Raw genomic sequence first — 15,739 nt, forward strand, 5'->3', positions numbered from 1 at the left:
GTTAGTCTATGGGAAAAAATAAAAGTTGCTGATTTTTTTCCCGAATCGAAATTTCATCATTCTTCCAAAGCACAAAAATTAAATTGAAGTAGAAAACATTCTAAAATAAATCTAAAACGGCCAACGAAGAAAAAAATTACTTTGCTGCCTAACTCTCTTTGCCTATTACCTAACGTGACTTGTACCCCTAATTTTCTGCACCCATGCAAATACAAATAGAAGAGTGAAATTTCACGAAAAATAAACTCGTCATGTTCCTACATTAAAACAAAAGTTGTATGTGATCCTAAAATCTCTCTTTCCAGGGATTATTAAACATACAGGGGGTCAAAAACTGAAATCCTCCTACCGGCAACACCGCAGCAGTTGCAGGCCCTCAGTCTCGAAGTATGCATGCGCGTTTATGGAGTCCGGCTAAAATATGACCGATAAATAATAGATGTTGTCAATTATGAATACTACAATTTCACTGAAGTCTTACTCACGTGAAAATGATGTTTTGAGTTTTTAATATTTACTGTCCGTTTCGTAATAGGCGACCGATTGGGCCATTAGGAACAAGCATTTTGCTTTTGTACTTCGGCGCCGGCGGCCGGCTTACAGCTGCCGCTGACTCCCTTGAGCCTGCAATTAATTAAAACTTTAACTCTGTCCGGTCAAAGAACCAATGATAGTTTGAACGTATTCATGCTAAAAGGAACTATGTGCATAGGGCTTGTGTGCAACATAGTTCCTTTTAGCATAAATACGTTCATTTTGAGACCCGCAACTAGTGAACTATTTCCATTCTATAGAGTCTCTTTTTCTCGTTAGGTCACGTTTCACATGCAAGACTTAAAAACCAAGGTGGACTTAAGTCTCTATCGGACAGAAAAACATTTCAAAGATACTGGATATCGACGATGAAATTGCAAAAACGCGTATTTTGGTTTGCAATTGCCTGTCGTATTTAATTTTCTAAATGGGAAAATATACTTGATGTCATTTCTTTAAAACTTCCTTTCTCCGCATGAAAAACGTTCGGCGAAAACAAACAATAGTGACGGTTCTTTCTCTTTTGATAGAATAAAATTGAGGCAAAGGTGTTGAAACGCTGTAAATGAGTTACGCGTTTTTGCGGCTTTACTGCCGATACTTCATTTTCATTGGATACCCGAAAATATTAGGTTGTCTCAAAAGTGATTGAACGATCACAGTGGTGAAGGAGCCAAAGAAAAATAGATACGCTATTATAACAAGGCTCTAGACGCCATAGATACGGTTCAAACAAGATCTTTTTAAATATTGCTGATCGAAATTCTGTCAAAATACAGCTTTTCAGAGACGATTCAATGCACAACCGTCCGTAGAATTTTTCGAAAAGTTCTCCGTGAAAAAGGAAAAATTGCAAAAAGTGACACTGGGGAAAAAAGTCTAATAGGAGAAGGTAAACTTCCATGATTTGTACTAGTTTCCATTGCACTTGCTTGCCTATTTTACTCTGTTTTGCCTGCAAATCGTTGACATTTAATAAAAAAAAGACGTAAACTTTGAATATATGAAAATCGACGGACAAGTTTGTCAACTTGTGTGGACTATTGCCTACTGCCTAATTTCCTGTTGACAATCACATATAGTACATGAGCATATTTTTTTCACGCTGGGTAACGTGAATGTTATGATTGGCTGTGATGTTAGCCTAGCTGTTTGAAAAAATTGATTTGTCTTGGAATTTCATTAATTTCTGGACATGAATGAAATTTTCAGAGAATATTTGAAAACAGGAGAAAAGAAAATCACAAAAAATTTCACCCAGAATGATCATCAGTTATCCTTTTAAGATTATCGTAAAATGCGATAGAAATCCTCAACATCGAAAACTGTGGTACTTGTTTGGTAGTTCCACCGTCCATATAAGACATAACCCAAAACTATAAGGTGGAACAATTTTATTCAGCCTACAGTCGAAAGTTATTATACACTTTTTATCTGGCGTATAAAATTTCACCGGGGCTTATCATTGTCTTATCATGCTTGAACACTTCAGATATCACACCCTATTCGAAAATTTAGGCCACCATTGGTCGATCTCATGCTCTGAACGTGATTTGATGCTTTTGTTCCATGCCCACTTTTGTTGCACCAGATGTCGCAAACGAAGATTTCGCGAAAAAAAAATATTGAAGAAACATCAAGGTGCTTGGATCTCCATTACAATAACATCAAGAGACATGTGTTGGCCACGAGTCGTTCAAACATGTTTGTAACTTAAGGCAAGTTTCCCAACACCCCCTATTTTATTTCACGATCCTAAAAGCAGCCCTGGAATTTCCCTATTCATAAAATTTCGCAGGTTTTCTTACCACTTAATTTCCATTATTGCATTGCAAAGTTCGTGGCAAAGATTGATTTTAAAAAAAGGGAGATGATGCTTAATAATTTAAAAAAGAGAGAGAAATTATGAGTTTATAGGAAGTTGAGTTACAAATTGTGAAAAAAATTAGTTAGTGATATGTTTTCTGGATTGTGAGTGTATTTAAAATACTTCGAAAAATTCGTCAATACTTCCTGAACACTTTTATTGTTGCTCTACTTTTCCCCGATGCGTTAAAGTCTCCAAGTCATGTGTTAATAATTACGCTTGAAAATGCCATCATGTCGCAGTTATGGTTTTACGGTACAAATACTTTTGCACGATGCTCCATCTTGATATTCATGATCCCTCTTCAAATGACGCCATGTATGCTTTTCTGACATTGTCCAAGTTTATATTAATAAATAGTACAAATAGTTGAGATCATGGTGAGTTTCCGACGATTAACGTCATTTTTGTGGTACAGCAGGTGATACCGACTCCAGCCTGACCTGATGAATCCCTGAATTCACTATTCTTAATTATTTTTTCATATTTCAGAAAATAGGATTTTCAAAACTTTTTTTCAATTGTTTTCAATACACATGTTTAAAGAGATGCAAAAAAAAATTCTGTGATTTACTTTTTACGTAAAGCTATGAAAATTTTCATTTCAAGCTAGGTGACAGTGATAGCCAGGGACTTAAGATTCTATGTGCGTATTCAACAGAATATTTTGTTTAATACAAGCAATGGTTTCAAATACATTCACTTCAAATACAAACACAAATTGATGGTAAAACTCTCAAACCACGTATTTCGGTTTTCATTACAGACTTCCTGTCATAATAAGTTTTTAAACGGAAATTGACTCAATGTCAATTGAAGCGGTAGGTGAAGAAAGGACATTTCTTGGATGCGGTGTCTCGAGGTTTTCGTTAAAGTTTCATCCACTACAATTAAAGCAAATGCAAGAAATTCGTTAAAACTTTTACTGAATTTTCCTTGTGATTTTAAAATGCTGAAAACTAAAAGAAATTAGAAAAAACACCCAGTAGTTTCCTCTAAAATATAAAGCAGCGGTGGAGATTCTGAAACCCTACGCATTGATTCTTAAAAACGTCCGTCATATTTCCTCTCTGTGCGAAGAAAATTCTGTGAAAACTTCTAGGACTGATGTTGAAAATTGTCCCTTTATAAATATAAAATGAGGGGCTTGGAGGACAAGGCGTATAAGTGCAGTTTTTGAAAAAATTTAAATATCATTGATTTCAAGTAAAACTAGTCTTTATGCATATTCTGCGAAAAATTCGCTCCCAAATCCCAATTTATAAGCATTAAAAACCCAGTTTGTACTCTCTTTCCGCCATAAGGATCCATGTAATTTTAAAACTTCAAATTTCACTTCTCGAAATAGCAACAACTGCACCTATGCGCCTTATCCGTCAAGCCCTTCACATAGGAGCGGAAATTTTAAAGCGCACCGCAAACGAGCTGCATGGTTTCGTCATCGAAATCTGATTTTCACACAGTACACGGAGAAAAAAACTTCGTGCGTGGGACCCGAAGTTGAGGTCATATGGATCTCTGAAGTTTTCGGATCACCTATCTAAAAACTTGAGGTCCAGTTGCCGAAGCTCGGGTCAGACGTTTGAAGTACTTCGATATATACCGAAGGGTTCGGGTCATACATCTAAAGTACTCCGGTGCATACCGAAGTGCCTCGATGTCTGACCCGAACTTCGGCAGCTCGACCTCAAGTTTTCGGATGCGTGATCAGAAAACTTCAGAGATCCATATGACTTCAACCTCGGGTCCCATGCACGAAGTTTTTTTTCTCCGTGTACGTGCAAAAGTATCTCCGCGCATGCGTATTTTTCGGGAAAGCCGGATGCAAGAGTTAAGTTTACAGTCGGAGACAAGTAGGGTGGTATGTAAAAAATCTACTCTATGACCTGGTATGCATCAGGCGGCGTGCATTGATATTTTGAAGCTCCGCGCATCCATAACAATGCTTCATGAATAAATCAGCTTGCATAATGACTCGGATGAAAAGTCCTAGCATTATCTCGGTGGAAGTGGAAACCGTCTAATTTCCGTGCGCCGACTTAAGAGAAGATGCCGCCGGATCCACACGACTCAATTTCACCCTTGTCAAATTGAATTTTTATAACTGATGCTGTATATTCTAAAGGGTATTTTTTTAAGCCGCCAGATCCACACGACTCAATTTCACCCTTGTCAAATTGAATTTTTATAACTGATGCTGTATATTCTAAAGGGTATTTTTTTAAGCCGCCGGATCCACACGACTTAATTTCACCCTTGTCAAATTGAATTGCAAGAATGAAAATGTTTCACAGATTTTACTCCGATAAGGGCAACATCGCGATTCATTTCAACTTGCATTTTTTCCTCTGCTGCTCAGTAAGGTGAAGTAACCAAAATTTTGTGTTTTTATGGGAAGTAAAACACAAAGTAACACAGGGAGTCCGCTGATATTCTGTGTGTTTCCTGGTATCAAAAATCGAACGAATCCTTGGGTTGAAAATTAGGTGCATCGGTCCAATTCGCATGTGCTAGCTAATCGTAAGTCGCAACCAACGAGTATTACAGAGGAAAACAAGAATACACTTGAGTTGCGCAGAACACTTTCTCCATGCCCCGATGTCTCATAGTGACCTATCGATTTAGACCGATTCAACACAAAATTGTGTCGAGCAACCAAGTCCTTTGTGTTGATTTGACACAAAAAATTAACAAAAATCAACATAGAGTAACACCGATAACACGGACATTTTTAAATGTATGTGAAAAATGTCATTAAAAACCTCCACTAATAAAAATAATTTTTTGTTTTCCCTTCAGACAAAGTAATCTTCTCCGACAGGTTACACAGTAAAGTATGAGTATTGTATGATTATTCACGTAGAATTCTGTTTATACATTGAGGTATCTCCTCACATTAAAATCATGAGCTTCAAATTTTAACGAGCAAGACAAATATTTTATCTTTTTTAAATCTTTGTATTTGTTTTCATTAGAGGATAGAGAGGGAGCTGATATTTTAGCGGAGTTGGCTTTTTCCGACTAGTTTAATAAGTTCATTTCGCAATCTGTTTCAGGTTCACTCCTTCTAAATCAGTGGCGTGGCGTGCTTTGCGATATATCGCTGTTCTGCCATTTAAACCTAGGGTAAAGAATCGATTACCAAGGTGTTCGCTGCGAACACCCTAATTATCGATCCTTTTCCATAGGTTTAAATGACATAACAATCGATACATCGCAAAGTACGCCACGCCACTGTTCTAAATATGACAGCATCGTGATCTTGCCGGCATAACTCGTGGTTTGATCTGGCTACAGGTCCTCATAATTGTTTCAAGACTAATTATACGAATTAACCAAATAAGCGCCATCGAATGAGTGGCGTTTAGTTTCGCGGCATCTACAATTTTCCGCTCGCTTGCGCGCGCGTCATGGCTGAATTTGAAAATTGCTGCTCTTTTCTGCCGCATGCTAGGTACTCATCATATTCTTTTAACTGCGCTGAAAGCTCTTTGATTTTTGCCAATGATTGAACAAGTCATCTGAGGTGAGTATTCTTGAGAATGTCTGTACGAATCGGTGAATGGTATAAGGGTGGTTTCACGATAACTGGAATAGTTTGTCGCCCCAACAGACAACACATTTTTCGGTCATATTTTTAGTAGAAATGATAATCACTCGAATTTTTTCGCATTAATCTTCAAAGAGTTACGTATTATAACATTTTCTACTGATTTGTTGCTCTACTTCTCAATTCATATTAAGTAAATTCCGAAAGAGTACTGTCTGTTACGCGGTAAAAAGTCAGCGTAACAGACAGCACATTTTTGGCCATTTATATATTAAAATTGAAAAGTAGAGCGATGAATCTTTAAAAAGCGTTATAACACGTAACCCTGTGTAGATTAATGCAAAACAATTTGAGTGATTATCATTTCTACTAAAAATATGACCGAAACATGTGTCGTCTGTTACGGCGACAAAACTATTCCAGTTATCGTGAAACCACCCATAACACCTAAAAAGTAAAGAAACGAGGTACTACCCTCCCGAATTTGAAACTTTTTGCGAGAATACGTAAGAGTGTGGGTTGTATTACAGAGAGCTTACAAAATTAACGTCTAGAGATAATTGCGCTCCATGGTTAAAGATTCAAATCTCCCAATCACACTTCTGTTATTTTTTACGACGGAAAGAGAAAAATTGCACAAGATCTGCATGATTTGCAAGAGAAATTGCACGTAAGAATTAGGCGGCTTTAATAAGCACATCTTAAAAATTATCTCTACCGTACAGGTGTTTCAATGTTAGCGTTAAAAGCTTTGAGGGATACTTTTCATGATCATTGACTTTATATGACTGATGTGAAACTTGTTTGTCTTGAACACAGGCCATATAATCAAAACTCTCCTTCCGAGGACTAAGGGTAATGTCAGGAAAATCAGATTTTTCTTGAACTGGGAGCTTTCCATTGCACGGATTATCATAGAATCGGGTTCTTGCCCAGTGGCGTAACACTGGAAAAAAACACATTGGATCTAGAGTCCAGACTCTTGAAAACATTGGGAAGAAAAAATACTCTTGATTCAATCGGATTTTTACTTGAATCAAAACGAAATCCGCTTAAATTAAGAGGCTTGCTTCTTGATTTAAGCTGGATTCTGATTGAATCAAGAGAATTTTTTCTTGTCGATGTTTTTAAGAGTCTGGACTCTAGATCCAATGTGTTTTTTCCCCCAATGAACTGCTACCTTTAGCAGGGAGGAAAGGGAGCACAGAGTTGTGAGGAGCAAAAAAATTGAAGACAGAAAAGATTAAATGTAAAACATATTCTGGACGAACTCGAAGCGAATGAGCGAAATTGCCATGACAACCCTGGTAAAAATTGTCAGTAGAATCTGTGTTCCAAAATACCATAGACCTAAAGCCGACTGTAAGATTTATGATACTGTGCAATACCTCTGATGAAAAATAGTTGCTGCAGACGCCGTGGCACGCTGCGGCGCGGCGGGCGGGTAGCCAGCGCGAAAAGCCCATTAGCGCCTACAAACCTAACAGGGATACTTCACGCATTGCGCAATGCTTGAAGTATCCCTGTTAGGTTTGTAGGCGCCATTGCGTCGCCGCTCTGCTTTGTGTTAGGCTCTAATATTTAATCTCGCGGAGTCAGCGTATTTCAAGGCATGATTTTGAAATGTTTGCACACTCTGTATGGATTATTCTTATTTTAATTGATGAAAAAAATATGCTTTAAAGGAAAATATAATGTGTGTTTTGTAAATATACCGGTAGCTCCGTATCAAACTTAATGATTTCCAAAGCACACGAATTTCTACACAATTTCTTATAGCCTTTCATAGCCAATGGCGATAAAGTGTAAAGCCCAGCGATAGGAGCCATAGCCCGACTGTATACTTTTTTATAGCTTCGTATAGCCCGGTTATATGATTTTCTCCGCTTTTTACAGCCAGCTATATGATTTTCAATAGCCTTCTTTAGTCGGCTATAAGAACTCCTATGGTATTTTGAAACGCAGCTCCTATCGCCAATTTTTACCAGTGAAAACCCCTCAAATTATAATTTGTTTTAAAATTCTATGATCGCCTCCCAAAGGACTCTATGCACGGACCCCCCAAATTTGCCCGTTTCAAAAGTTAACGAAATTCATACCAGTGATAGAGAGGCACTTCCGGTCTCCAAATCCGGGGTTGGTTTAGTCCCCAGCCCCCCGAGTGCGACGTTGCCATTTTTTAAAGTTGAAACATGTCAAACCCCATAACTTTTGAGTAATTAAAGATACGGAGGTGCGGTTTATTTGAGTCGATAGAACATAAAAAGAGCTATCATTTCGTATATAGTTTTTATCCATTGTTGCCAAATTTACCCCAAAATCGACAATTTTTCGATTTTTTCAAGGTGCATAAATACGGTTAACCTAAAAAAGTCGGTATTGGGACACCACGTAGGTAAATAAAAAACACGCGTAATTAAAGCCCTTAATGTGAGCTTTCCAACGGTATATCGGTTTTTCCGGGGAAACGATTCTATCGCGAGATACAGGCCTTCAAAGTCCGACTTGGCGTACTTTTTGAGGTCCCCCGTCATTCGCACCTCAAAAAATCAGTACTGCGCACGTCCATAGGAAAATGAAAATTACACGTAATGAAAGCCCTTTGTATGGGCTTTCCAACGGTATATTGGTTTTTCCGGGGAAACAATTTTGTCACGAGATACATGTATTTAATGTTCACTGTAGCGGGGGTTTTAGGTACCCTGCGCGGCTTGTTTCTTCGCCCATCGTGATAGTGCACGTCCCAGGTCTTATTAAATAAGACATGAAACAGGGAACTAAATAGACAATTTTTCGATCTCGTTTATCGATTCCCTGCCTCGGAAAAATCGATGTTGTCAAACACTGAACGTGAATGAAAACACTCAAAACGCATAAAGGGTGCAAGAAAAAAGTCGCAATCTCAGGGATTGTGTTATAGGGGAGACATGATACATAGAAATGGATCCGTTGTCTCTGAGATTCCATTGAAGTTGTATGTTTAATATTCGTTTAAAATTTGGTAATATACAGTTGGCAGTATGTGTCAGGTTCGTCTCTATATCTGCATCTCTCTCTGCATATCTACATCTTTCTCTCCCTGCTCGCCGCTGCATGAACGGCAGCCTACTTTGATAAGAACTCCCCTGTTTCATGTAATATTCAATAGGACCTGAACCGCTACAACGAACATTCAAGGCATTCATCTCGCGACAAAAATGTTTCCCCGGAAAAACCAACATACCGTTGGTAAGCCCATACAAAGGGCCAATGGAAAATGGCCAGGAAAATGAAAATTACCTGTAATGAAAGCCCTTTGTATGGGCTTTCCAACGGTATGTTGGTTTTTCCGGGGAAACATTTTTGTCGCGAGATGAATGCCTTGAATGTTCGTTGTAGCGGTTCAGGTCCTATTGAATATTACATGAAACAGGGGAGTTCTTATCAAAGTAGGCTGCCGTTCATGCAGCGGCGAGCAGGGAGAGAAAGATGTAGATATGCAGAGAGAGATGCAGATATACACGGAAAAAAAAGATTTCCTGAATTTAAGTAAACGCGTCTACTTGGATTTTTTACTTATTTCAAAACGGGTTTGACTTGGAAGAAACTAACGGTTTTCTTAATGTAAGACAACATGATTCGCTTGAAACAAGCGAATCGTGTTTTCTTAAGTAAAATAAACGTTGTTTTAAAATAAGCCAACTTTTGCTTGAATGAAGAAACCAGTTTCTTTAAAATTAGTAAACGGGGTGAACGCCTTCTGAGTCCGGCCGTTGCCTCTTTTTAAGTCAACAGCATGCTTGGTAGAAGAAAATACGTTGTGTCGAAAGAAGAAACCGGTTTCCTCAAAATTAGTAAACGGGGCTAACTCCTTTCGAGGCGACCGGATGCAATTAGCAATACGCCCGTTGATTTTTTACAATTCAACAGTTTGCTTGGTACAGTGAAACACGTTGCGTTTAAAGAAGAAACCGGTTTCCTCAAAATTAGTAAACGGGGCGAACGCCCTCAGCGGGGGAGGATGCAATAAGCCAGACGCTGTTGCCTTCTTTTAACCCAACAGCTTGCTTGGTAGAAGAAAACACGTTGTGTCGAAAGAAGAAAACGGTTTCCTTAGAATTAGTAAACGGGGCGAACGCCCTCAGCGGGGGAGGATGCAATAAGCCGGACGCTGTTGCCTTTTAATAACCCAACAGCTTGTTTGATGAAAGAAAACAAGGTACGTCAGAAGAAGAAACCAGTTACCTTAAAAGTAGTAAACGGAGTGAGTCCCTTCCGCGGGGAACGGATGCGGCATGGGACATGTGCGGTTGCCTACTTTCAATATAACATTTTGCTTCGAAGAAGAAACCAGTTTCCTTAAAATTAGTAAACCGGATGGTGACGCCTCCTATGAGAATGATACATGCAATTGCTACCAGATGCCGTTAGCATCTGCTTAAACCAACACCATTTATGACGGAATAAAAGGAGACGGAAGTTAAAAAATCAAGATGCCCATTATATTTGTCTACAAAATAATTGTTCTTTAGGGAGAAATTCATTTAATGTGTCCTTTGAGAAATCACTCATATGCTCGGCGTCGACAAAAAATTAAATAAATAAAGAAGTAAAGAAGGAGAGGAAGAGGAAATATTTGCGTTGTTTTAAATAGATCGGCACTGTGCATTTGAAGTTTTAATTTTTATTTTTAAATGAAGGGGGCCTCATAAAGAGGACTTAAATACTTAAGTAGATTGAAGCCGGGAGTTTTGGCGCGTATACGTAGTATACCGCCTTTGCGATCGTTTCGAACCCTGCTCGATACAATAACCGAGTCCCTTAGTTCCTTACCGAAAAGTGACTACCGCGAACTTCTGAGATTTTCCAAAGCGTGTAAAAAGTTTATTTATCCGTCAATAATTATGATTTAAAGTTGTTTCTCATTCTGGGGCTCTCTAGTTTATGTGCAGTGAATACCAAGAGTCTACGTTACTTGGTTTTCTTAAAAAAAGCCTAAGAGTACGACGCGCTGATTTAAAATATGCATATATAAGCAGAATCAAGCGAACTGATTCGAGGATGGCTGAGCAGGTCGGCACTCTCGGAATGAGAATTTAACTCCTCCGTTTTGTTCAAAACGTTGCTTTGACAGATCTCCACACCTCTGTTATACTTTTCAAAAGTTGGTACCCGTGCTCTGATAGTGCTGTTCATCTGACAACAATGTCAGTGTCAGCTGATAATAATATTTTTATCATATGAGGTTAATAAAAAGTTTTCAGTCAGTCTTTGACATCCTGAATAATTGTCTTGGTATTTATTTACTAATTTTACAGAATTATATTTTATTTTTTTTTATTTTTTTTTTTTTTTATTTTTTTATTTTTATTTTTTTTTAGAGTGGGTACATCGACCTGGTATATAAAGTTTCTGCGATTTTTTACGGCAAATCGGTAGATTTTCGGGATGTGGATTGCTTACTTTCAATTCATGAATGAATAAAGCATGGACATGGTTAAGCTTCTTTGCATGAAAAGACGTTTAAAATAAAAAAATCAAGACATATTTAATACAATTGCATTTATATCGAGTAAATCTCTTTTCAATAATATAACGGGATTTATAATACCGGTGATTTGGGTATTTTAGCCCCAAAATACCTTTAAATCGACTTTATATTCTAGGAGTTCGACAGAATTTTTCCTTTCTTCGCTTAAATTTTTCCGTAGCACTTTTCTTCAAGAATCTGATAAGATTTTGCTTGAGGCAGATCAAAAAACTTAAATTTTTTCGAATAGCTTTCTAGATTCACAATACATGGTCTCGTCAAGGTGCGTCGTTGACCTTGCACTGTTGGATCGTGAATTCTCTTGTTATGCTGCTTGCATTTTTTGAAATCTCTGTAAATGAAAACTAAAGGGGTTGATATGTGCGAGTTAATGACGCGCCTTATCAACACATTGTGTTGGAGTTCACTGCTTGTTTTGCATTGCCTCAGTTCAGTTTCATCGGACAATGTATTTCCTCACACTAAAAAATCGCAATTTTTTTTACTTATTTTCTTCCTTACTTTTCCTGTCCTGATGAATGAAAGATCCCTCGCAGATAGAATTAAAAAGGGTCAAATAAAATGCATGCTTATGCTAAGGGCCGAGGAAGAAATTAAAAAATGTGGAGAGAATCATACTTTTCAGCATGTCACCCACCAAGTTGACAGATGAAGATAATCGAATAACTCTGCTGCTACGTAGTGTTTACACTGTTCAATATCGATTTTCCGGGTCCCTTTGATTTATGAACGCAACGATGGAGTGGATCGAAAACAAAATACAGTTTTTTCTGTATTTTTGAAAGGAATTTGCGAGTGCAAAATTGTTGATATTTAAAACTTTGATTCATTTGTGTCCGGGGAAATTTTGGGTCGAAGGGCCTGTCGGGACCGATCTTTCCGCCCCCCTCCCTCCACAGTCTTGTACGGATACTCATAAGAGCTCAACATTTGTTACCGTAATTGAAGCATTTGACCCTTTTTACCTTGTTTCCCTGCAAAATAGGGTGGATCCAGCACTTCTTTACCACCTTCCTATCAACTTTAGAGAGTGTAACGAAAATGAAGTGCAGCTATACAATAAAATATTAGAACGTCACGCGTGTGATTATGTAAACTGAGTAAAATATAAGAGTAATCGAAGATTGAACTTTTTTATGAATAAATTGTGACTGTCCACGGAAAAAGATGCCTTAATCCAGAAAATCTCAAAGCTTATTTTTCAAATATTATTTTTTAAAGTAAGGAATTAGAACTATTAATGTTTCTTTTATAGTGCTCACCTTCTTCCTTTTCCGCCCGATGTGAATTAATTAGAACGATTGAATAGAACTATTAATATTCTAATTGAAATAGAAAAGTCTAATAAATGGTCCAGAATAGTCTTGGATATTATAATCGAATTGAATAGAACTAGTAATATTTAAAAAATGTAACAATCTCAGTCATCAAAAATAAAAAGTTATTGTGTTACAAACATTTTCGAAGAGTTTCATTCTTTATTCTTATTTTGAAGAATGAAAAAATGAAGAGAGAAAATTTTAAAAAAGGCGCATTGCTTAAAATTCTTTTTAAAGAGATTAAAAATTAATATAAGATGGGAAAGAAACAAAAATAAACGTAAAAAAAGTGACAACAGTAACACGCGTATTTCTTTTTTGCTCCAAATTCATCTTTTCGGGTTCAAAAAATCTTAACCCATCAGGTCTCACGCATATTCACTATCACAATAATGGTGAGAGCCTAAGTCAATGACTTATATAGTGTAAATTCGGCCGACGTAGACATAAGCCCCGATGGCTAAGTAGGTAGGGTGTTAGGTTCGTAAACTGTAGGTCTCAAGTTCAAATCCCGATAGGTAGGCCAAAATTTGCAAGTCGGTACTTGCCATGTCGAGTCTTCGATACTTGCAGATATACAATTGAAAATTTTTTTCATCAAAAATTCGATAAATTAAACCATTTTTTGCTATTATTGATCAATAATAATACATATGATATGGGTGCAGTGTGCAGAAATAAGTAAACACGCCTGGGAGTTAGGCAACATCCATTCATGCCGGGCGTCCCCGTTTACTAATTCTAAGACAACAGTTGGTTTCAATACAATAAACGCGCATTCCCGTCCAACACGCCGTTTACTAATTTTAAACAAACCATTAACTTGAAGCCAGTAAATGCACGTGGGAGTTACGCAACTGTTTCCTATTTCTAAGTAAACAGTTTACCTAGATCAATACGACGGATACTCACTTCAAACCAACGATAATTTCTTAAATTTAGGAAATATTTTCACGGCATGGAATGTTTCCTTTTTTTAAGTAAACGCTTTCTTCTTTTAAGGGGACGTGGAGCGTTGGATTGAGAAAACGCTATTTCTTGATCCAAGGTAACTCCGTTGTCTTAGTTCAAACCTCCGTTTCTTGTCGATACTTTTTAAGTATCCAGTTTACTTGGTCTAAGACGGCTTCGCCTTGTATTTAGGAAACATTTTTTTCAGTGTAGAGACGAACCTGACACATACTGCCAACTGTATATTACCAAATTTTAAACGAATATTAAACATACAACTTCAATGGAATCTCAGAGACAACGGATCCATTTCTATGTATCATGTCTCCCCTATAACACAATCCCTGAGATTGCGACTTTTTTCTTGCACCCTTTATGCGTTTTGAGTGTTTTCATTCACGTCAGTGTTTGACAACATCGATTTTTTCCGAGGCAGGGAATCGATAAACGAGATCGAAAAATTGTCTATTTAGTTCCCTGTTTCATGTCTTATTTAAAAAAACAAAAATATGATTTTTGTACAAAATTTCGGCCCAATCCAAAAAATGTCACTAATTACCAAAAACAAAAAAAAAAAACAACAAAAAAAACCAGGCACCCAAAAAATATGATGGCAGTACCGTTTGGATTCATCATATAAAAGGAAATGATATCAAAATGGCCCAATTTTCTCTTTCATGCCCATGCAATATACCAAACACCCCAACTTTTTTCACAAAAAAAAAAAAAAAAAATAAATAAATACCTATAAGGTATGATGACCTGAACACGTTTATTGGATCCATCGCTTTAAAGGAGTATGATATCAAATCGGCCCAACTTCTCTGAAATATGCCCATCTCGGATCAATAATTTTTTTGAGACCTTCCGACTCATCGCTGAGGAGACACTGATCATTACTTGACCCTTAGTATATGTCCTTGTTTAGATGTCAAAGAGTTCCTTATGAGAACTGTAATGAATTTTTACTTTCTCGCTCCCATAGGGTAGAGAGGAAGTATTGTCATCCTCCAAAAAAAAAAAAAAAAAAAAGTTGAAATTTCATCATTTCTAGACGTTTTAAGGTCCCAGGAGTAAAAATAACCATACTTGAAAAAATGTGTGTCCGTCCGTGTGGCGTCCCCCAAATCTGTGTACAGCGATATCTCAGAATCTATCTGTTCGATTTCATTCAAAATTGGCACAGGACACCATATCTATGGTCTCCTTATGCACGTCCAACGATTTTGAGGTACGCTAAAATTTGGGGGGGCTAGGGTCAAATTGGGTTAAAGGTCCATTTTCAGCAAAATCACACGGAAAGCTCATTTTGAGGGACTGTAAATTTTGAAAAATGCCTTTAATTCTTTAAAAGTGGGCATCAAGCACATTGCCTGGGTCATTAATTTAAGTTCCTAAAAGATCTTTGGAATAAACTCAAAATTCAAGGGATTACGAGGCCCAAAAGTAGGGCACTTTGCTCCGCGACATCACACAAACAACTCATTTTCAAAGACTGTAAATTTGAAAAAAAATGCCTTTCATTTCTTCGAAAGTTGGCATAAGAGCACCACCTGGTTCAATAATGTAAGTTCCTATGAGGTCTTTGGACTAAACTAAAAATTGAAGGGTTACGCGTCATATAGCGAGGAGAGCACTTCGGTCACACGGAGAGCTCATGGACTGTAGATTTTGAAAAAATGCCTTTAATTCTTTGAAAGTTGGCTCAAAAGCACCATCTGAGTCATTAATTTAAGTTCCTAAAGGATTCTTGGACTAATCTCATAATTGCAGAGGGACCGATAGGAAACGCTCAATTCTCTGATAAGTGAGTCGGAACGCTTCTAGATAACAGCAGCGAACGCTTTGAGTCAGGTGAAACCCAGGAATTCAAATGCATTATATAATGCATCATATACTATTTCCAAAATTACTCCGTAGGTATACACCAAGCAAAATTAGACAACTAATTAGGTACTCACAATATATCAAAGGTACTATGAATCATC

This window comes from Bemisia tabaci, unplaced genomic scaffold (assembly GCF_918797505.1).
Source record: "Bemisia tabaci unplaced genomic scaffold, PGI_BMITA_v3".
NCBI lineage: Eukaryota > Metazoa > Arthropoda > Insecta > Hemiptera > Aleyrodidae > Bemisia > Bemisia tabaci.